The following is an 18,762-nucleotide window of genomic DNA, read 5'->3' on the forward strand; positions in this document are numbered from 1 at the left end:
TCGTCTCTGTCTTCCTCGTGGATTTTAACACGCGACAAAATACGGAAAACAGAAATTCAAATGGACTTAGATACTTCTAACATATTGTAATGTTTCAATTTAGATGAGTAATTTTGCATTTTAAAGTTTTTCTTGTTGAACTTTAAATTTCTGAGCTCAAAGTTTATTCAAACTGATATTACGACATATGTATGATGTATGATGTATGATGTATGATGAATGTTTCTTGATATAAAACTGTAGCACGCAAAAAATGAGATGGATAATCTATTAAAAGGAACAATGCGATCTTAATATCTTTTAAAAAGATCACTTTGAAAGTTACATGTAACATGTTTATCCCTTGAAACTACCTAATTGTATTCCGTGCATTTTCTGCGTCTCGAAAAACTCAAGAAAGAGAAATGTATAAATATCTTATTTCTAATAATTCATTCATATGTAACGTTTAATCACTGCATTCTTGTTCTGAGTTACTTATTCGTTAATGAATTAAAAATAAATTCTAGTTCGACAAAATTGCTCAAGAACTTCATAAATCAAATAAAATGTTTCATTATCAAATATCTTGATATAATTAATTAAATTTATATATATAAATTTATAAATAAGTTCGTTCTATTACTACCTGTATCGACAATAATTAATTACAATTTGCAACGCAAATTAAGTTTAAAATTTTAGAGAATTTTATATATATATATATATTTGCGAACGAAAAGCCAAGAATTTTCTCATCTAAAAAGAGATCAATTCCAACACTACGTGTATTGACAGTAATAAATTACAGTGTGCAACGCAAATATAATTAAGTTCAGAATGGGAAGAATTACTTATATATAGAAGAATTATATATATATATATATATATAATATATATATATGTAATATATATATAATATATATAATTTTGTGTGTGTGTGTGTGTGTGTGTGTGTGTGTGTAATATATATATATATATATATATATATATACATATATATATTTGTGAACTAGAAGTCAAGAATTCTCACCTGAAAAGAAATCAATTCCGAGTTCATCAACAAATGTGCCATGAAAAGGAAAGGCAATTATCTTAACGCACCTATAATTATATTTCACTGTCCAACGATACGGGTAGTTTTTCGCAATAACGAAAATGGAATCAAGATAAATAAAGTAAAGTTTAAATTCGTCGTGATGTATTGCACGCGAAAAACTCATACGTCTCGATTGTTTAAGTGCATAGCGGGTGACAAGAGGGAATTTCGGAAAATTGTCGTCGTCGAGAGAGATTTTCCTACGAAAATAAAAAGTTTTTAGCGAATATTGACGCTCATTATAACGCAAAGTAATTACATGGCTAAACTCATCACAAGATTATCTCGCAACGTTGATTATTGCGCAAGGAGAATATTTTACGTTTTATCGCGTCATATTAGTGGCAGAGAGAATACAAAAATGATGTGCATCATATGCGTCTTTCTCGCGCAATAAATATTATTTCTCATAGAGATAGCGTGTGCATGTGAAAACTACTGCAATCAAATGAGAATTAACGATCTGATTTAATTACTGAATAATCGTCTCTTCAATTCATAACGGATTTTAAAAACGTACTATCGGATTATACGATATCAAGATCTTGTCGCGTTACATATGAACATTTTTTTCATGATAATCGGACGATAAATCATGTATATGCATAATTAATGACGTACAATGAGATTCTTCCGTCGTGTAAACATTATCGCTAACGAACCATCAATAATCTCGAAAATGATTATCTCAGAAACTTATATTATAGTTCGTGCGAAGAACATATTTATTCGCGTTACGAGGAAATAAGTGAGTTTTCCGTTTTTCGAAGTATCGATTTTAATTTATAACAAGATCGTGAGAAATTATTCGCGAAATTTTTGAATGCCATTAAATCGCGGCGAGATAATTAAATGCCGTGTTAATTAGGATAGCTACCGAGGATGAGAGGGAAGGAGGGAGGCCTTGAGCTTCTACCAGGGACAGTCTCATCGGGGTTTCGTCGAAAACTACATCAAACGGTTTTGCTGATCTCCCGCATCGGACCCACGATTTTATTCGGTAACACCCGGCAGCAATGTGTGATGAACAGTTTCACACTGTTGCATACGTGCAGGTTTTTGTGCACATGGTTCCTTGCACCTTTACGTCTCTTCGTCGCGCGCGACCCTCTCGCCACTTCGTTAAAACCCCGTTTTCAGGCTTTCGCATCGTGCTCGTCCGATTATTCGGAACCCCGGAAACATGGAAGCTACATTCTCTCGTTTTTCATTATTTTTCTCTTTGTTTCTCGAGTTCGACGGAGAAATCCGTTTCGCAGGAATCATCATCAATTACGACGTATGGCTAGAAAAGCATATTCGTTCGCCATTATTTGCTAATTTGTATGTATATTGCAGATAAAGAGTCTTTTATATTTATACGTTTATTAATTAAATTATATAGATGTTTACATTACCTATATATTTACCTTACTTATAATCGTTATACGTTTATTCGTTGTATTCGTTCCTCGAATATTATTCTGAACAATAATACGGATTTTAATATAAAATTCTCCGATGTAACATTTTAACATTCAAATAAAAGTCCATCAACAGTATTATAATGTACGTTTTCTCTTACCACAGAACTAAAGGGCGGACACCGCAGAATAATATTCCCCGAATTAAATATCTCTCTCTCTCTCACAATATCGCTTCATTATAATATAAACTGTGTATAAAACATAGCTTATATTCTAATGAAGAGAGAGACGAAATGAAATTCGACGGGAAACATTACATATCGGGGAACTCGTCGTTTCAATACGACTCCATTAAGATACAAGCATTATAAATACACAGATAAATGAGAGAAAAATCAAAGAATATCGTCGAATAATATTCCTATTATTCGCGAAGCTCATCAATTCATCCGCACACATTTTCCTTGTTTCAATAATGTTCGGCATTAACCGAGCGGCAAATAACAGCGAAATGCTACTCGTCGCGAATTGAGAAACTCACCCTTCAAGCGTCACACCCTTTTAAAAACCGCCAACAGTGAACCAGATGCGACAAGCCGATGTGGATGTTTTTTTTTGTGCACCCTGCGCGAAACTGCACGTTTTCTCGGCACCGCGACAATAAAAAGGCGCGGTTGTATACTGGCGATCGATCCGCGACCAGGCTCGTCTTTTATAGTCTTTGGGAGGAGTCAGCCCTCCTATTGACGAGGAGCAATCAGTCTCGAAGGCTCGCGGTAATAACGTCTTCGTTAAGAGCACGCTTCTCGCGAGTCATCTCCACGTGGTAGGAAAATATGAAAATACCGACTTAATTGAACGTAAACAATTCCCATACACGCGACGACCGTCAAATCGCCGCGATATTACTCGCGCGAGAGCGATAATAAATATAATTAATCACCATTATGCAACAACGCGTTCTAACTCAAACCTGTAAATGAGAGATAATAATCGTTTGACATTTTCTTGTCGCCTTGTCTTAACACGTGCGGCATAACGATAAATAATTGCCCGAGTAATAATTGTCGTCAGTTACTGCGGTGTAATTTCGTTTCCGCGATAGATTTTTTCGACGAATCGATTTTCGAGATTTCGCGTTATTTTATTTTATTTTTTTTTTTAAATATTGAAAGGAACTAAAAAGTGCTTTATAGTTGTGAAATATGTGGGATGAGAATTTGTCGTAAAATGAAGATTCTTTTATATGTTAAAACTTGAAAATTTTCGATAAAATTTTTTTTACCATCCACTTTTAGCGCCAGGAACGCGTCTACGCACACAGGAAGGGAACAAATGCATGCGCGTAAAAATATATGTGCACTTTAAAGTAACGGAAGACTCTTGTGAGTCTAAAAAATATGCGCCGATATGATACTTTGGCGTTTATATTGATTAATATCGATACGCACACGGCAACGCACCGCTTGGTTTTCTATCCGTGTGTACGTTATTTATCCGCGTCATTTATATGAGCGAGCGATTCCTGTGAACATTACAGCGATATAATTTTCATCGAAAAAAAATATCGCTAGAAATGTCGGAGCGCGATATAAATTTTATTATACGACGCGATGTGTGTAACAAACGTGCGTTATTCGAGTATCACCCGGGCATCTCACGTTAAACGCGCTTGCATTAAAGTACGCACGCGAGTGTCAGTAATAAAACGTTAATTACAGGTATAAAACCGATGTTACCCTCGTTTGTTCAATCCGCAATTTACCTGCGGCTTATGCCCGAAAGAGAGGGAGGAAGAGAGATTCTTTGATTCGGAGAGGAAAATCTTCTTTCCGCTTTTCCGAAGAGATTTTTCGAATTAAATTAATGTTAAACGCGCGCTATTTTCCCTCATACGTTGATTATTAAAACGCGGTCCGTTTTGCGCGCTTAATACGCTAAAAACTTTGTTAAGTTCTCGTCCAATTACGTGAAATACGTAAAACCGAGAGACGGCTCGCATTCCGCGCGATACGTAATTTATTATACGCTTGCTCCCATTGATGTCATTTGCGCTTTCGCGATCGATCATCGACAATTTCCATGGGCGACGGGGAGGTTTGCGATTTTCGCGTGTTTACGCGCAACGAACGATCTGCTGATCGATAATGTTGCAATGTGGAAATTACTTTGATATAAAAATCGCGTTACTGGAAATAAGGGAAGTAGATGAATGACGTCGATACGTCATATGTAGCAAGCGTGTAATCAGTAACTTTTCACGCTTGAAGAATATATAAGAAAATATAAACGATGCAACGTTTATTCGCTCAATTATATTCCTTTATAAATGTATGAGAAGAAAATTCCGGAGAAAATTTCTTATGCAATCTCAAATTCTACGTGAAAATTTTCTTTCGAGTTTTTTTTTCTAGCTAATGTCATTATCGAAAAATTTATACTTTGTATTCCTAAATTTCGTGATTTTTGTCCAAGTTAGGACTAACTATATAACGGCATTACCAAACAACAGCTCCATCGACTCTTCGATTGTCCCAAGCCAGACTTTAACCAAAGAGGGCTTTCGATTAATTCAGTTTATTCACTTTATCACTTCGTGGATTATTATATTTCCGCAGATAGTTTGATTACCGATTGAACCCGAGAAGTCTTGTGTTGGTTTGAAACGATTCCCGTGTCGGCGGACTAAGGTTCGACAGTTCCTACGCAGGGGGAAGAATCGGTCACGGAATTCTCTTCAAAGTTAAAATTAGTTAAGGATAGCGACTATATATCGGAGAAGCCAGCTCGAAACTTCGATCTCGCGTTCCGTAATATTTCTTTTTCTTTTTCTCGGCGCGCACCGATAATTCGCCAAGGCAATATTCTACGAAACGAAGCACCCGGCGAGCTATCGATCCAGAAAATCAAGGATTTGTGAAGTTTTAGATTTAATCGCCGATGTGAACTACCGAGGAAACCGCGAATCCGTGAAGGGTGCACTTGCGGAATCAGGGATCTGTGAAGAAACGATGAAATCGGAGATATATGGAATTAGGAATCTCCGTGGAATGTAAAGATTTATAATATTACAACATCGAGTCTCGGTAAAATCGCGTAAACGCTCTGTAAAATAATCCACGAAAGCGCTGACCTGTATGATGTAGAACAATGAGCTTTTGAAAATGTCAATAGAGGAAAAAAAGAGAAACACGCAACATTATGATAATTTTTAATTTTATAAAGAAACTCTCACACATTTGTGATTTAAATCTTATAGAATCTTACTCGATATTGCAAACGTTGCAACACAATTATATAAAAATTTCAATCAATGTGTACTGTGACATATAATGGTCTGTTAGATTTAGATCCTCCATCATGAAATGTTTTTCTCAAATCAACTATATTGATCTTCAATTGAACATCTTAGAATCGTGCCACATTCAATTGATTTATTAGATCTTTATTTTTGCGCGTTTTATTATCTCTCATTTATTATATTCTTTAATGATACATTCTCCGACATAGTTGTAATCAACTTGTTTTTAATAAAAATCCTATGGAAAAATGCAAAAAAATCATTGATAAATAAGATGCAAAATCAGAGAAGAAATGCTAAACCTACAGAGTTAATTCCGATAATTTTCTGAAAAAAAAAAAATTGCTTTTCAGTTGTAACTTTGACAATTTTCACACAATATATCTCAATAGCTTCGGCTGATTTCTAACGAGATATCATGAAGTTCTTTGATACTTTACTTATTTAAATGACGAAGATGTCAATCTTCAATATTTATAGATATAGAATCATCTAATGAAAGAGAAATGCGCTCTCTTTCCTTCTTTCTCTCCCTCTCTCTCCCTCTCTCTCTCTCTCTCTTTCTCTCTCTCTCTCTCTCTCTCTCTCTCTCTCTAGGAGCGAATAATGTAAATTGAATGCGAACGTCTCTCTACAGCAGCTACGACATGATATGTGTGTAAATGCATTATACATATACTTACAATACGCTGGTAAATGCTAAGTGTCATATAGAATGTTCCACTTCGTGAAACTGCATATTATTATAATGAGAAGCTGTTGCGGAAACAATTTGATGGAATTATATCCGAGAAGATGCGGCGGTAGAACTCTTGGGAAAGAGTTAAATTCAACTGATCATTATATGTCATCTTTACATCATTTGATATTTTCACAAGATCGATCGAATTCATCTTAATAATTCCTGAATTCAACAAATATATAGGGCACATATACATTTTTATTTATAAATATACAGTTTATCAGGGAAAATACTGATATATTTTGTTCATAGATATCACATACATATATAAAAGTATATTTTATTAAAATATACATTTGTTTTTACAATAAAATATGAAAAGAGCGAATTTATTGCCCCCGTTACAGCACCCGTTAAAAGCGTTTAATCATATTAATTAAAAACGTTTGTGTGACTAGAGTAACATTTATTTTTATTACGGATTTATTACTATTGAAAAATAAAATTATTTAATTAAATAATGTTATTTACTATCGAAAAATAAAGTTATTATGTTTCTTTCTCGTATCTTTCCAAATATGAGACAATGTTAGACATCTATCATAGTTTCTTATATCCGCACATTCCTTGATCAATATCTCACAATTCTTAAAGTGTGTTTGTTCTTAAGAAAAATTTATATGTGTGGTGTCCATCATATTGAAAGAAAAAAGTGGATACTCGGAAACACCCGATAGAAAGAACAAAATCAATGGATAGGACTGAAAAGAAACGCGCAGAATGATATATAACTCACGTACGGAAACGAACAGCACTTTGAGAATAGAAATATTCCTTTTAACTTCGTAGAATTATAGGAAATATTCCTCTTAACTATACTATACTCGACCGACTGTACCTAAGGGATATAAAAATCAGTATTTCCACGGTAAAACTCTTTGTCACCATGATAAATGTGAAAAATATTATTTATACGAGGATGAATTTTGCGTTGTGTCTAGCATTAAAACCCACGTTCTATATAAGAATTGTACATTCATGAATAATAAATCAGGAATTTAACGGGTAACGTGAAAATACGCAAGAATCTGTGAAATTGAAATTCTACAAACATAACAAAATTTGTGAAACCAATTGACATCTCGTCAACTTTACTAAGATAGGGTCGATATTAAATTGGCCGAAGAATGCACAGATATATAAAAAAATGCAGTGAATATCAAGCGCTTTCAAAGAATATGGAAAAGAAACAATAATCCTGTCTTTTCGATAGTAAACAGCAATTGATAATAAAATAAAAATAAATTTAAATCTATAGTAATTATAATTAAGCGCTTTTAATTAAAAGCTTTGGAATAGGCTTCCCATTTATAAATTGTATTGAAAAATATATACATTAGCACACGTACCTATACAAGTGTGTTATGTTTATAAGTAAAATGTTTTTATTACGACTGATCGTTTCCGCGATTTACTACTGTCGATAAAATATTCTTTTAATTCTCAAAGCTGAATATTTGTTTCGCGGATTATTGTTGTTTTTCCTGCATCTATTACTCGGGCGCATCAACAAATTTATGGGATTCTATGAGGAAAATTGACAATCTCCGTATGCAGTCACGAGCTGATCGGGACAAACATCGAAATGACAAAGTCAATATCCGTTGCATTCCACAATTATACCGAAATTAACGCGAAACAACACAGATGAAACGGCATTCGTAAAATGTCGAACGAAAGAGAGAGAGAGAGAGAGAGAGAGAGAGAGAGAGAGAGAGAGAAGCACAACGAAAGAACACACACACACACACATACACACACACATTGATATATATATATATATATATATATATATATATATATATATATACACACACATATACGTGGTGCTTGTGCGCAGGATAATCCAGAGTCTGCTCTTTCCTCGGGATCCCTGCTCCAGATAAGGGGTTTACGACAACTATCCTGCCCTCTCGCCCGACCCGAGCTTCCCTTCCTCTTACGATACTCTCTCGTCGGACTGTTCGCACCGTACCGTGGGATTTATGCACTCGCTGCACGACCGAATGCACAATTGTATCCTCCTCCTCCACCTCGTTAACGCGCACTCGTTACTTACATATCGCGCTTGTAGGAATAAACTCTTCGAAAGGGACGCGAAGTGCATCCCGTCGATCTGTAGTTGCAATGCAAGTTAAAAAATAACCTGTTCAACAGCGTGATGTGTAGAATATTTCTTAAATATTAATCTAAAAACATACTTGAAAAAAGAAGAATTTCATAACCGTTTTTTTTCATTTATTAAAATAACTCCGGTAATTTCTAAGGTCGCTTGTATGAGAACCGTTATTCCCGCATGATTCTAAAAGCGATAGAGCTTCTCTCTATACAGAGTTATCTTCGCCGATACGCTAATTATACCCTGCTTCTACGCATTGCAGAAGCAGCGATATTGTCAGATGCATACAAAGAGATCGAACGGACGAACGCTAATTGTCTCCTCTGCGTTCATCTATCCTTCTCCAGGTTGCTGAGCATTTTCCGTTGTAGCAAAGAAGAAAGAGCAACTCTAAAAGCACGATTTTAATTAAATCGTTTTATGCTTTCTCTCTCGATTCCATCTGTGGCTTTCGGTAAACGCGTAACCGGATATAATCGGAGCTCATTTGCTTTCGAACGAGATAGGAAAAGGGTGCGGGGAATTTACGTTCCATTGTACTCTTCCGGGGAGAGTCTGTTAAAACGACCATCAAAGGAAAAGTTCGATTTTGTTTCCGACGAGCGGATAAATCGCGACAAAATGCGAATAAAATCTCGAAGCGCGTAAAAAAGAATTTCACAAAGAGTTTAATGTGATTTCAATTCAGTTGCAATACAGTTTCAATACAGTTCCCGATCTTTTGATCGTTTAATACTGTCCATTATTAATGAAAACACGGCTATTATTACAACAGAATAGTTAATTATCACTAAATGGCATTTACCCTATTGTTGCTTCAATAATTAATAATCCGAATAATTAAAGAGCCACAGGAAAATTTGCAGAATTGTAGTAGAAAATTTTAGGGAAAAAAGAAACAAATATTTTTCGTCATGTCATAAAAACTTAAGTGTTATATAAAAAAGTCTCTATACTATGCGTTTAATTATTTTTAATATTTTTTTCGCTTTATATTATACATTTTTACTTGTACTATCCTACATGGTCAATTATTCAAAACTACGAGATTATAAAAAATGGCTCGTATTCTCCATTTTTTCATACAAGATGCGGCAAAATCAATGAGCATATAGCAGAATATTTTGCAACAGAGACACAGGATATTTCGTTACACGTTAACGATCCTCTCATTCGATCGCTTTATCTGTACCCTCGTCCGAAAAAAGGACCAAGAGAAATACGCGAAGTGGAAAATATGTAGTTGGGTTTGCACGCTCTCTCTCTCTCTCTCTCTCTCTATCTCTCTATTTCTCTCGCTCTCTCTCTATCTCTCTCTCTTTCTCTCGGTACAGTACGTGACTTATGGCAACTGTACGTATATCGTCAAGAACACCGCAGTTCCGGTGGTGCCGGGAAAGAAGCGTCGAGTGTGGAATATAAACTTTAACGGATGGCTTCTTTCCCGTGCGCCTCGCGCGGTCTGAGTCCTTGTCCTACGTTCATGCTGCACCATCCGGCCCAGATACAGAACATTTCGCACCGCGAAGTCGACATTATTACGCGATCCATCGATATGTACCGTCTACTCTGCGAGGGAAAATATTACAGGCGACGTTCGCGCAGAAACTCGAAAGTGTGATACGAAAAGAATTATTTTAAGGATTTTTCCCAGAGAAGGGAGAAAGCGATAGCGTACAGTAGAAGAATAATATGAACATAACTTCCGTTTTCATGTCAAGTGTACTTACACAAGATAACATTATTGCTTGATATTCTAAATTTTTTCTGTTAATTTTATGCGAAAAAAAACAAGAGTTTTGTATCACAAAATAAATAAATCGATTTAATAACGCTAAAACACATTCATTACAAAATGTTTAATAAAATTATTTAAACACTTTCCTACTGCAAATTTAATAAATACATTTATCGAAACAATATAGTCGGCATTTCATTTGAATATACATTTTCAAAACGCATCATTTAAAAACTAGTTGTAATTTTTAATACTAATATTCTACCAAGAAATTTTTTCATAGGAAATTTTTAAGCTAATCGGAATCCGTTTGTGAAAATAAAATATGAAAGAAAATCAAAGAAAGAATACGCGTAGCAGCAGATGAGAAAGCGAAAGCTGAGAGAAAATTGCGTTGAGAAAACTTCATTTTACATTTGCAATATGTGTATGCGTTTGCTATATATCTATGATTATTTTATTTTTATAAGAAAAATCGTCTTTTATATATTACCGATTTTAAATTTTTCGGTTCTTCTGTCAGACAATTCATCTCTCAATTAGCTGATTGATGTAAATGTAATTCCTGCATTTTTTTTAGACGAATGGGTTTTTAATCGATCAATCACAATTGGATATCAAATCCGCTATCGATTTCCTGCCAATTTTAATAATCCAATCTTTCAGAACAAGAATTTCTCTCTCTTTCTCTCTCTCTGAGATAAGTTTACCAGAATTTATTTGTCGATCGACGAAGACTGTCGTTATGTGTTTTCCATTTTAAGGATGCTATTTTCCTTGTAAAAATCGCTCCCTGAAAAAATTTTCCATTACGGAAGATCGTGTTCAATGTCGTTTTGAAAACTTTACTTTGAATGGCTGTTTTTATAGGAAAGAGACTCTTCAATTTGTCATACAAGACGCGCCCGCGCTTTCTCGTTGTCGAGGCACTTTGCTGCGATCAATGGAACTGGGTTAGGAATTCACGAGTACCAGGTAGAAGAGTACGATGTGCGATATATAGTCGATGACGACAGAGTCAAGCAGCCGAGATAGACGAAGTCGATTATCGCCGACACACTCTCCCGGCATGTGGAAATCGATACCTAATTATCGTTCGGTATTCTACACGCGAGAGCCGCGCTCGCGGGAATTTCCTTCGCCTTCGTATAGCGAACCCGACCTGTCCTGCGCCGACCTTCCTGGGCGCTCCCGAGGGATTACGGGGCGAACTGGTTCACGAAGTTAAGCACAAAGTAAAGGATACGTGTGTACGATGCTTGGTATTTACCTAAGTAACGGGGAAATTTACGGATCGAGAGGTCTCGCCCGGAGAAGCATTGTGTAGCATCTCCCTAGGATTTACTCTCCTATTCACAAATCTGTTTAAGAGTAACAGTTAAGAAGATATATATATATATATATATATATATATATATATATATATGTTGTGTAAGAATCTGCGTGACTCTGAAAAGAAATTTTCTCTATGGCTCTAGAGAAGCAAAAACCTCCTCAGAATCATATTTTTGACATGAACATGTCAAATTGATACTTTTACAGTGAATATTCATTTTATGTTTCTTTCTTTATAAAACAAAGAGAAAAAGAAAGAAATGAATATTACACAAAACTCGAGAATTTATGTTTCATATCTAAAAATCTCCTATTAGCCTTATATGGATACATTTTTTTAGCGGAGAAACTTTTATTATTGTCCGCTTGTTCTATGAATTCTCGAAAAATATTAAACCAAAATGTTTTATTTGGCACTTGTCGAAATAAACTTTTTCCATTTCATGTATATTTTCTGATATGGGAAGTTAATACGCTCATCAATCCGTAAAAAAATATTTTCGCGTTAATTTTCGAAACGAAACAAATTGAATTTTATCAATTCGAATGATAAGATTAAGTGATGTATGACATATGCAAAGTGTAATAATATCTTAAATAACAATATAAGTTCATATTTTTTCTACTTTTAAAATATCGCAGACGCTCGTTCGCGCCGTTATTTATGATTGCGTTCTTTGAATGGGTTTATCGATTTGCTTTTTCAACCAAGGATGAATATCGGTGGATTCATTTCCCTTCTCCGCGACGGGTACATTAGAGGATTTTATCCAACTCCCATGATACCTGCTGAAATTGCACAAGTTTCCCCGCCCTTTCCCTCCTCCACTCGAATCTCAACAAGGAAAATCTCACATCCGAAACATCTGCCGCTGCTTTGCCTGACCGTCGTTGCAATTAACTTTTAAGACCTGGCACCGTTTGCCCAGCATGGCAACCGATGCACCATGTGGCACTTCGGATAGCATGCTCGCATTTTTCAAGATAATGGCGCAACGTTAATAAAGAAACAAAAAGATTCAAAATATAATGTTTCTGTAAGAATTTGCTTGAAACCCTCCTGTGTTTTCTACGTGAAAAAAAAAATCATTAACAAAATATCGAATTCCAGAAAAGTTTAAAAATTTCTCGTACATATCATCAAGATAGATCTGATCGATATTAAACGAAGAAGAGAATATTATAGCTATAAAAAGCTTTGGTAGAAACATTTTGAAGAAAAGATGGCGTCAACCATACGCGTGCATTGCTTGAATATCGAATTATAAAGAACGACATGTAAAAGGCGGATGCAAAAAGGTTGAAAGAGAAGAACCGCGAAGGTAGCTAAGAAGAAAACTCATTGTGTAACTCTATGCGTTAGGAGATAAAAGTTAACTAGTATCTCTACCGCGTAGAGTTGTTATTCTACCCGGGTGGAAGAAGAAAAAAAAATACAACTCGACGCGTTTTTCCAACGTGCTTGTTTCTAAAAACGAGGGACGTTTCGCAATGGTTCATTGAGATCCCAGTAGTTCCTCAAGGATTCCATCGTGAATTTTACGAGTCATTTAATCGAGGGAGTTAGGTGGTGATAAATTAGGTTACGGGGTACAAGGGCGCATTCTCGAGAAAATTTCTTTTATAAGACGCGCAATTTTTATAAATAACTTCAGTTTATACTTATCGATGCCATGATCTCTAATATTTTTAATAGTTAACAATAGTTGCTTCTCAATTATTTGCATAATTAAAAAATACTAGGATCAGATTTCATATGATAAACAAAAATTTAATCACATGGAGTAAATTAATAATTTTCTTCATTCAGTTTTCATTTTCTAATCAAAGAGAGTGTTTTATTATTATTTATAAATAACTTCAGTTTATACTTGTCGATGCCATGATCTCTAATATTTTTAATAGTTAACAATAGTTGCTTCTCAATTATTTGCATAATTAAAAAATACTAGGATCAGATTTCATATGATAAACAAAAATTTAATCACATGGAGTAAATTAATAATTTTCTTCATTCAATTTTCATTTTCTAATCAAAGAGAGTGTTTTATTATTAATTTCTATTTCTCTGACAGAAATGCTTTGCTCACGTAAGATGTTTCAAAGTTTCGAAGCATTTTAGTCTGTTCTTTGATAAATACTTGATTTTGCGGACACTCTGTAGAAGAGCGAGTACATTAAAAAGAAGAAAGAGAAAACAACAGAAAAAGAATGTCAAATACCTTCATAGCTCAGAGGTTAAAGAACTGGTCTTGTAAACCAGGGGTCGAGAGTGCAAATCTCTCTGGAGGAGCAAAACTTTTTCAACCCCTTCCCTGTTGAGCTTTTTTCGCGCTCCTGTGCAACGCCGTCGACGTTAATTCCACGAGTTACTTAATCCTTGGAGAAAAATTTGCCTTATTGACAAAATTTTGCGAGAGAGTCGTGAGTCAGAACTATATCGTGAGTTTTACGAAGTTTCTATGTAGTTGAGTTTATTTCATTGGCTTCTAATTTTGAACTATGATGGCAATTCTTTTTTCTTTTCTCAAAATCACGAAACGTACAGAAAAGATAAAATGGATCAAATTTGTTTTATGTGATTAAAACTTTTTATTTTTCGAAATATCACGTATGAAAGTAATATATTATACGATATACATAAACCGCTAATTCATTAAACTTTATAAAAATACGGCAAAAAATTATTTCGCATACGTGCAAATGACCAACATTGCTTGCTGCGTTTGTATAAATTATATGAACATTAATCCCTTTATACTATAACTATATGAGAGGTCCAAATCATTGGGACGATTTATAGCGTAGATAAAATATACAATATAAAATAAATCATTATTCCCCAAATTAATGTATAATCCTTTAAAATATGAAAGCACAATACATTTAATTAAAAATAACAAAACCATTATTCTGCAATTTTTATCGTATAAATATTGGAAAATTTAAAACTTTGTAATAACAAAAGCTATCTGTGTATCATAAATAAAAATCTCAACTACTTTTCTACGTGTATATTTTTATATGAAAAATATTCATTAATTATGAAATAAATATACGGAGAGATAAAGTAAAATTTTAAAAAATCATGAAAAAGCCTTTGATAAATTAATACATAAAATTTAAAAAAAAATACTTTTTCTCGATTACTTCATAAAAGATAATTTTCCGAAAACTAATGGAGAAGGTGGTGTCCCTTGTGTTCCATTTTTGAGTTCAATGATACATGATTGAAATACAATTTATCATAACATCGCTCTCACATTATCTGAATTCGAGTACAAATTGAAGCGCGGAAATGAAGTGCGCCAGACCGGTCATTAAACCGCATCGCGACGACTCAACCGTCGCGGTTTCGACGCTTATTCCCCGGTTATAAATGACACCGTATATATCGAAGCTCGCTGCAATTTCCTGCCGTGTATCAGTAGCAACACGCTGCACAAGTGCCTTTATATTCTTCGGCAAACTGGGCCAAGAAGGCAAACGCATCCTCGCGAAACCACGTTACGTTACTTCGTGTCAAAGTAACCGTAGAACAGAACTCGTCCTCAATTCGTTACTTGTATTCTTCGACAATACAGAATGTTTCAAAAAAATATATAAACTTGTGAAATTAACAAGATATAAATTTGGAAAAGAAGTACTCAAACTTAAATTTTTTCCAATCAAATTTGGTATCTCATCCCACTTTTAAAACATCATTTATTCTAATATTATTGTGATATCAGCGATCGTTTAAAACAATTTATTATGATTATTGTGTTTTTTTGTTTGTCTAAATCATTTTAAGAGGTTAAATTATTACTATTTTTGATTGAACTTTTATAAAATATATATTATATATTTTTTTTACAGTAATAAATTTTACAGTTATAAATAAATCTACATATTCCTGAGAAAATACAAATTATTTGAAATAAAATAATTTATATTATAAAATTGTGAAAAATCTATTACATTTTTAACAAAGTTTTTCAATTAATCTTTGATATTTAATCACTACGTATACATATATAAAATTAGTTTTGAATTTTCAGAAATTATTCTGAATAGAAGTCCAATTAAACCACAATTCCGAGATAAAATAGAATCAAGTGCAAAACGAAATATCATTATATATGCCTCAATAAATTTGTTTTATTTAAAAAATCATGGAAAAAAATAACTTAAAATGTACGAAATCCTTAAGTTTTCCTGTCGAATTTTTTTTCGTATTTAATTATTATGTGTGTGTACACACATGCATACAGCGTGTCTATAAAAAGCAGGATTAAATTTATACAATGCGTTGATAGAGTTGAGTAAAAAAAAAGTATAAACCTATGTTTATATTATAAGAACAATTTTACTTGCTCATTTTTAAGCTCTTATAACTCTTTAATAAAACATTTTTGGACATAAGTTTATAAAAACTTTTCTCATCTACTCGACCCCATTAACACATTGTATAAATTTGGTCTCGACTTTTATGAATACCCTATATGTATAGATAGGATGACCATATACGTTTATATGTGCATATGTGTTATATACATATGAAGAAATTATTTAATTTAATCGTTTTTGAGAGGAAGGACAAGAATAGAACGACGAGAAAGGAAAAATGCGGACAGTCTGACACGAGCGAGGCCGAGTTTCGGGAAACCAAATGTTTGCGGACAAATCGTCGTCGTTTTCGACGAGGAAAATCAACAAACGCCCCTCGTTCGAACCTAATGCACCATCCGGGGATAAAAATTGTTCCGCACGCGTGGTTCTGCGATCTTGATCCGAGGAATCCTTACCCTTTTCTTCCGAATAGCAAGCTGGGAAAACTGCGTGGCACAAAAAAATGTGCGCGACTGTGTTTTCATTAAAAGTTTAGAAATTTTATCCAAATAATGCAAGAAGTTATTAATGCAAGCCTCGCCAAATACAAAATTACATTCTTTCAATTACAGATTCTCTCGCGAGACAAATTAAAGCTGATTCTTTAAATAAGAAGATTATACAAGAGCGCAGACATTAAGAAGTAATTAGAAGAAAAAAACGGAAGCAAAATATAAATCAAGATGCAGAAATAAAGTTTAAAAGCATTTCGTGCGGCATTAAGTAGGACGTATTGTGCAATCTTCATTTGAAGTTATCTTTGATCTAAGATATGATAAGAAAATTAAAGATGAAGACCCGTTAATTAAGATTGCGAGAATGTAGCGTACTGACAGCCAGCAGCGTGCAATCCAAGGTTACAAATTATTATATAACACAATATATGCAAATATAAACATTGTATATGCAAAGTTGTATATGTAAAAACTTATACTTTAGAATTTTTTACGGTAAAACATAAATTTCATAAATTCTTATTTCCTGAAAAATTGTGAAAAACACACAGATCTAATTTGAAAAGAGAAAGAAAGGGAGAAGAAAATTTTAATTTTGATATGTATTAGAAATACTATATGTATTAGAAATTTTATTAATTTTACTATATATTTCATATATTCGATACGCCGATCTAACACATTTATTATATGTTTTGTTTTATAGTTAAATCATATTGCTGAGTTTTTCTCAATTCAGAATTGCGAATATATAATTTGGAATTCTAATTTTAGATATTTTCCATTTAAATAGCTAAGATTAATATTTTCGTCTACAATAAATCCACTCGACACGTGCGGTTTATTCAGATTATTCAATCTACTCTGACGTAGAGAAAAGGATCAGACTGATGCTCTAACTACTTTTGTCCAGTTCTTCCTCTCTTTATCCTTGATTTGCATTTTGCGACTGCTTATTTACATTTGGCGTTAAGATATATTCTGCAACTTCGTATTTGAAATTAAAGTGAAACACTGCTTGTTTCGTGCTAATTAAATGTTAACAAAACACGTCTTAAGCGCTCCAATATAAATAATTTTCAAATCATGCAAGATATTATTCCCGAATTTAATATAAGCTTTAATTTAAGCTACATTATATTTATACGATGTTTCTTCAAAATACAATAAGCTTCTATCATTCCAGTTCCAATAATCTTTTTTTAATATGATCGACGAAAAGTAATTTTCTAAAAAATGTAAAAGCGCGCAGATGTTTGAAATAACTGTAAAATACAGAAAATTGTTTCAAATTTGTTTTCATAAAATAACACGCAAGCAACGAATAAGTATAAATTATTTAAGATAAATTATATATAATAAAATATAAATCTCTTTCCTTTTATAATAATAAACACATAATTCAAAAAATGCAAGTCCATGCATTTTAACTAATATTTAACAGGCTCTAATATTTATAAGGCCTCTGATCCGTCACTGCAACTGGGCTTGGTTTATGACGTCAGAAACGAAAAAAAAATGTACGCGATTTATTTTTGCAGTATATGTCAAAATAAATAACTTTTTTCCTACATGCCATATGTATTCCGCCTATGAAATGTACTCGCTATTTTCTCGGTCCATGAATTAATAGATAGCTATAAATCTTAATCAACTGTCCGTTTCGCATAGAAACGTAAGACACGTGTAGATTAAATTTTCCTACCATTTGTCATTGAAAGGGAACGGAATCTCCGCTATATTTTACCAATCTATTCGATCGAGCACGAATATGCGGCAAAAAAAAGACTATTTTATTTCGACATATGGCGCACGAAAAAATCATAATTTCTCGGCCTGATATATGAATATGCAATATAGCTATCACGAGAGTTTCAATATATATGAATATAAAAATATTCTCTCGCTTTTGCATTTCAATCATTTAATTTGTTACTGATACAGTTAAAGTAGTTTCAAAAATTAAAGATCAAATATCATCTCTAATGAGATGCAAAAGATATATTTTGCAAAAGTTCGTAAAATTCGCATTATCGAGAGTTTCGAAAGGCTTCGAAATACAAAAGCTTCCAAATTTTTTATCGAGTATCAAGACGACTGCAACGAGGCTGCGTATATTCCCTCGCAAAAAATAGAACACAGCCTGTTACAGAGCGAGTTCGCCCGTTTCTGTCTCATCTTACGGCGTCAAATAAATTCCGCCCTCGATATCGGCGC

The 18,762-nt window shown here is 33.7% G+C and overlaps 1 protein-coding gene and 2 long non-coding RNA genes across 12 annotated transcripts in view; 2 read left to right on the forward strand and 1 right to left on the reverse strand.

Moving 5' to 3' along the window:
• The window catches only part of LOC145971733 (uncharacterized), a 136,532-nt gene that overhangs the window by 93,234 nt on the left and 24,536 nt on the right, over positions 1–18,762 (forward strand). The window lies entirely within an intron of this gene.
• The window catches only part of LOC145971729 (cysteine-rich venom protein kaouthin-2), an 81,542-nt gene that overhangs the window by 56,645 nt on the left and 6,135 nt on the right, over positions 1–18,762 (reverse strand). Inside the window, exon 1 of one of the 2 annotated variants that reach the window (XM_083099688.1) lies at positions 3,026–3,184. The exons of the other annotated variant lie outside the window; for it this stretch is intronic. The gene's annotated coding sequence lies outside the window, so the exon portion shown is untranslated. Of the gene's footprint in view, positions 1–3,025; positions 3,185–18,762 lie in introns of those variants that run through there. 2 annotated transcript variants of the gene reach the window in all.
• LOC145971711 (uncharacterized) lies at positions 13,939–17,811 on the forward strand. 2 transcript variants are annotated; one of them, XR_014438934.1, is made up of 3 exons: positions 13,939–14,161; positions 16,293–16,580; positions 16,663–17,811. It is a non-coding gene; the product is annotated as an uncharacterized LOC145971711 (long non-coding RNA). The 2 variants fall into 2 exon arrangements; XR_014438935.1 differs by having other exon boundaries at positions 16,293–16,555.

The sequence above is a fragment of the Camponotus vicinus genome, unplaced genomic scaffold (assembly GCF_025532165.1).
Source record: "Camponotus vicinus isolate PSW18456_S1 unplaced genomic scaffold, iyCamVici1.0 SCAF_5, whole genome shotgun sequence".
NCBI classification, from domain to species: domain Eukaryota; kingdom Metazoa; phylum Arthropoda; class Insecta; order Hymenoptera; family Formicidae; genus Camponotus; species Camponotus vicinus.